We start from the raw sequence: 6,338 nt of genomic DNA on the forward strand, positions 1-6,338 counted from the left end.
GTACTCCCTAAATCTTTAAAACTAAATAATAACAACAATTTAAACAGAAGTGTTCTATCTCACTCTTCGTCAGTCTCAATTGTCTCATGTGTAAGAATGGAGATCATCATGTTTTCTTTCAGGAGTGTGTGAGAAAAAATATTATAGGAGAAATGATGCTTTTTACAGTCTTCTGACCTCTGAATATTTTGAATTATTATCCCTGGTGTGGTCTAAAAAATCTTCATGTCTTAAGTTCCAAATTTTTTCTAATATATATGAGGTTTCAATATCCCAGAATATTTTTAATAATAAATAAATGTATGTTACTGCAGTTTGTTTCTTCTTTAAATTCACACCTAAATTCTTGTGTTTTCTTTTTCTTTGAAAACGTGATGGAATACTATTTCTCTTTGAAAATATGGTAAAAATATAATGGACCTTTACAATGCATGTGCCCATGTTTGTCTTCTACTTCAAAGAGTAAGTTGAATAAGAAAAACGTGGTTTTTAATACTCTACAGCAAATTTTACATTATGTTAAAAGGGATATCTAATTATTGATATATTATGTAATAATACAATGTATTTGTTATAGACATTACTTGAAACCTTAAATAAGTGGCCTATGCTTACTTAAAATTCCAATAAATATAAGTCAATGCTCCCCTTAAGGGCATGTTGAGAGATTAGTATGACTTAGTTTATAACTATTTGTAACTTTGGGTTGAGAAAACAAATAGGCACTTATACAGGTATGATAGTATGACAGAACACTGAAAGTCTCATTCCAATGTATTTTTGCTTCACAGGGAATGCATTATCACAAGTTGTATTCATATTCATTAACTAACATGAGTTTGCAGACCTCAGTATTTCTAGTCACATGATTTTGCATGGCTATATAATATGTAACTAAAATAATACAATGTAAAAGACCCAAGTTGTGTTATGTGTGTCTATAAACACATAGCCATAAATATATGAATTATTTTATAATTGCACTGGAATTCTGTCATATATAGACATATACATATATATTTAATTTTGTTATTTTAATCTTCAGAAAACCGTAGGTTTGCCGTTACACAACCTGCTGGTTATTACAGCTTTTTAATGTGAGTTCATCATTTGATCTCCAATATATTTTTGATAAACATCTGTGTGCAGAAGGCGTAATGGAACATAATCTGTGTTAAATTTTGATTATGAACTAAAATTTTATTATTTAACAAAAAGAGGATGTCATAATTTGGGTTATTGCAAAAACTATCTCTAAAAGAAGTATCTAGTTGCACATATTCTATTTGGGAGGTGATCTCAGAAATCATAGTGAGGGATCAGAAAAAGGAAAGGAGGACAAAAGACTATCTAGTAAAAACTGTTAACAAATTGATTATTTCTGAGGATGACTGAGGACTCTATGACACATATTTCAAATTGTCTCACAAAGGCATAAGGAAGATGGGACATTGATACACCAGCTCTATAACCTAACTAGCTGAAGGTTTCTGATGGATAATTAAGTCCTTGCACTTTCAGCCTGTCTTCATTTGTTAAACCAGAAATGTTCCTGCAGTTATAGAATGTCCCCAGGCAGAGAAACCCTGAAGTAGGACAATAGGAGATGAGTGGAGCACTGATGGTATCTGGTAGAGATGTCACCTCTTGCCTCACTCACCTCCATTTGCGCCCCATATTAAATAAATATTTTCACTAATTCTACAAGTTGGTGTCTCATAATCATTTCTAATAAAAAATAATTATAACAAAGTCAGTGAAGAAATGCCCTTCTCTGCTCATAGCTGATGGCTAGTCTACATCAGATCATCATTTTTCTTTGTTGTTACCCATTAGATTTCCCTTACCATTATTCTGCATGCCTGCTATCTAAGTTGATTATTTGGTGGGGTCATTCAGACCTTTAACATGGGGTGTTTGAAATTCCTGGATATCATGACCTTGACAGGCTATGGTTGTTGTACCAAGCAAGTAAGTCCCAAGAGGTGTTCTGGTGACTCCTTTGAATCTCAGACATACTTATCACTGCTCCATTGTGCAATAGCAATCCTGGCCCTTTATGATAACTAGGGATGATTACTTCTGACGTCATTGTAACTCCTTTATATTCCTGTTGAGTATAGCATGAGGAGCCAAAAATGATTAGTTATCAGTCCTGGATTTAGATCTAGGTTCTTTGAGACCCTGCTCTTGTCCCCTGAAGAGATGACCATTCTACCTGTAGTTACCTGGACTTTCATAATTACATAGACTATGTTTCAAAGAAAGCACATATTTCCAAGTCAGTAAGTAGGTTTTTGGTGAGAATGACCAATTCTGTTTTCACTGGTTCCTGATCCTAGTCACTCATCTCTCAGAATCAAATAAGATTATTAGTTTAACATACGTACCACATTTTGAAAAACAGTGCTCTAAGTTTCCTAGATACTGTTCAATTAGAATTTTAACTGAACCTTTAAAAATCGATTCCAATGATTTATCATGATAGTATCTTCTGAATGATATATAATAAGGCAAGTAGATCCTTTGGCTCAGGAGACATTCTTGTATATTATTTACCACTGTGTTAGATTTTTGATCTGAGATGATGTTTTGCAGGATTTCATTTTATTAATTCAATTATTAATAAATATCTGATTCTATACATGGTGATTCTATACATGGTGTTCATAGAGCAAATGTCTTCCAGAAAAGGGAAATGCATACCTAGAACACATACTAATCTCGTTCAGGACAGATGATTAAATCTCAAGTTGAAAGTAGTCATATATAAGTCATTTCCACAAAGTGCCTGGTTGATCTATTCAAGAGATATGATATTGAAGGTTCAGCATTGGTCTCTGCTGCTAGTGTGTCATATACTGAGCAGCAGCAGTAGTAAGGTTACCTTGGATAAAAAGGACCCAATAGGATTGAGATAACACATAGATTACTTCTTGCATAGATCCACTGTGCAAATACTGAAGTGTTTGAAGACTGACTTTCACTGGAAAAGTCATTTTGCACACAAGATGATTAAGCACCTCCTATGTGGAAAGTGTGCTCTAGAGGACATAGACATAAGACAAAATCTAAACACCATGTTCCTCATCCTAAAGTCCCCCTGCATGGCATTTCCTCTAGCCATCTTGTCTCTGATGGTCAATGTTCTCCATCCCAAGGCCTTAATGATGGAGTCAAATTATCCATCAGTAGCCAAAAACTCTTATTTCCAACCATTTTTCTTTCTAATAAGTAGATAACTTCAAGTATATGTCCACTAAAACATGTCTGCTCTCATCACTGTCCTTCGGAATCACCCCCGATTGAAGCTATATGCTTGTAGTGATTCTTTTTCTTTCCACACCAAAATACTGATATAACCCTTTGTGGATTTTTCCCCTTCTCTCTCTGCTGACATAAATAATAGTCAGTGAGGTCATAGTTATATGCTGAAGGAAAAACATCGGTGAAACAAAGACAGGTAATTTTAGGCCTAGATGACATGCTAATCTAATGTACTATACTTTCTGGACCTATTTAAGTCAAATGACTTTTTACCTCTTTATTCTTAATGCGTAATATCTGTATATATTTATGGGGTATCTGTGATACTTTGATAAAAGCATATGATGTGTAATAATCAAAATTGAGTAATTGGGATATCCATCACCTCACACATTGGTCTTTATTCTGTGTGGGAAACATGTCAAATCTACCCTTCTATCTATATAAAATATACAAGAAGTTATGATTAACTATAGTTGCCTTATTGTGCTACCAAGCACTAAATCTTATTCTTTCTATTAACTCTAGTTTTTTACCCATTAACCAATCTATCTTAATCTTCTCATCCCTACTCCCTTTCCCAGCCTCTGATAACCACCATTCTCTTCATTGTCTCTCTGAGATCAATTTTTTTAGCTACCCCACTTGAGTGAGGACATGTGACATTTATCTTTCAGTGCCTGACTTATTTCACTTAAGATAATGTCTTCCAGTTCCGCTGACGTTGTTGAAAATGACAGGATCCCATTTCTTTACATGGTAGAATAATAATCTATTTTGTGTGTGTGTGTCACATTAAAATATTATTTCATTATGTATTATTCAATTTATATACATCGAAAGGTGATATTGTATATATACAATGTAATATTATTTCTTAATGGACACAAATTGATTTATTATAGTATTTCCATCCTACCATGGATCATTGTTGTAACTCCCAGATTAGCTATCTGGTAATATTCACCTTTTAATGTACATTTCCAGTCAGTTATCACTTAATGTTCTATAGTGAGAGTCTCAGTTTTGGCTAATGGCATATCAAATTTGTTTGTGAAAAACAAATAATGCTCTGTTTTAGGAATCAGGGATCAGGGTGTCTGTGCCATAATGTTACCATTTGGGGCTTTCCAGAGACTTTCTTCAGAGTCCTTAAGAGCCACAAAGTGTGCCAGACCAAGTGGCCTGAGCGGCAGGAAAGGAAGTACTGCAGCCTGAACCATCTGTAGTCCCCTTTTACATCTAACCTAGGTTACACTTAAAGCAGACAGTTTTCTAATTTATTGGATAAGTTAACTAATGCACTATTTCCAAGGTTACTACATGTGTTCTCTAACATATATAGGGTCCTATTGAAGGTATGGCTACATTCTTGGTAATGGATTGCTTGTTATCTTGGAGAATATGTTTTCAAATGTTCCAAACTATTGAACCATTGACAGAACCATGAACATGGCTTAGGAGCAAGGAAGTAAATCTTTACTGCTGAAAATCTCAGTTAAATGCTAACAGCTTTTATTTTATTAATGATAAAGAAAATGAAAGATTCCACTCTCCCCATTAGAAAATATGGCAAGTTCCAGATGCTGTGTTAATATCTTGTAATAAAGATAACACAGGTAAAATAGAGGCTGCAATTGCAGCTAATATTTGATTAACTTTATATTGATTTACAATCTTCCTCCATGGTCTTTATGGCTTTTGGAAAGTCTATGTCCATGAATAAAATGGGATGGTGACAGGGAACTTCCTTATTCATCTTTTTAATTTTTGAGATTAGTATATGACATTGTCTCTGATCCTGTGTTAAAGGCTAATGAAAAAGGGTCAATGTTAGGCGAGCGCACGTGTGTGCTTAAGCGTTATGGCTTTTACTCCACAGACCAGTGAAGAACTGTGAGGATTTTCTATTGCTCGCATGAACATTCTCTTCATCAGGCCCTGAGGTATAAATTATATTGGTTTTCACTATACAAACCATAAAATTTTCCTATTGGAATATCATTTATTTTGATTTGCTTGAGATTAATTCATACAAATAAGGTTTATTTCATTTCCGTATATCATAATACAGTCCAAATCACTTACATTTTCTACAGGCTTTCTGTTTTGTACCATGTTTCTATTTACCTTAAGGAGATTTTAAAACAAATTATATCTTGATATTTGATAGAAAATGTCCCTTTTCTTCTTTTACACTAGTGTGTTGTTTATTCTTGGCTATTTACTATTCTGTATCCATTTTACAATTATAATTTCAACTTCCAACAAAAATTGTTGCAATATTAATTGGGATATTATGAAATCTATAAAAAACTTATGGAAAATTATATAACAATATATGAATACATCTGTAGTGTGTATATATATTTATACACACACATTTCAAAATAGTATTTAACATATAAATTAACATATTAGCTAATATAAAATTATTTTATATTTTATAATACTGTTTTATAAGTGTATAATTTTATGATATAACTTTACTTTGCCAGACATACTATTATATCCAATAATTAATAAACTATTGTGATGGTTAATACTGACTGTCAACTTGATTGGACTGAAGGATGCAGAGTATTGTTTTTGGGTGTGTCTGTGAGGGTGTTTCCAAAGGAGATTAACATTTGAGTCAGTGGGCTGGGAAAGGCAGACCCACCCTTAATCTAGGCAGATACCATCTAATAAGCTGCCTTGTGGCCAGAATATAAAACAAGCAGAAAAACGTGAAAAGGTTAGACAGGCTTAGCCTCCCAGCCTACATCTTGCTCCTGTGATGGATGCTTCCTGCTTTTGGACATCGGACTCGAAGTTCTTCAGCTTTGGGACTCGGACTAGCGTCCTTACTCCCCAGCTTGCAGATGGCCTATTGTGGGACCTTGTGATCATCTGAGGTAATACTTCTTAATAAACTCCACTTCATATATGTCATATTAGTTCCATCCCTCTAGAGAACCCTGACCAATAATACTATTATCTCATTAATACAATGTTTAGAAATATTTCTATAATTTATTTTAAATGATACATACTGGATTTATTCATAAGTTGTTCCTTTGTGCAGTATA

General features: G+C 33.7%; 1 non-coding gene across 1 annotated transcript; it reads right to left on the reverse strand.

The window, feature by feature from the left end:
- Positions 1 to 1,039: 1,039 nt before the first annotated feature.
- On the reverse strand, positions 1,040 to 1,112 carry LOC112623990. Its single transcript, XR_003119321.1, has one exon. It is a non-coding gene; the product is annotated as a small nucleolar RNA SNORD65 (small nucleolar RNA).
- Positions 1,113 to 6,338: the final 5,226 nt, after the last annotated feature.

The sequence above is a fragment of the Theropithecus gelada genome, chromosome 4, assembly GCF_003255815.1.
Source record: "Theropithecus gelada isolate Dixy chromosome 4, Tgel_1.0, whole genome shotgun sequence".
NCBI classification, from domain to species: Eukaryota; Metazoa; Chordata; class Mammalia; order Primates; family Cercopithecidae; genus Theropithecus; species Theropithecus gelada.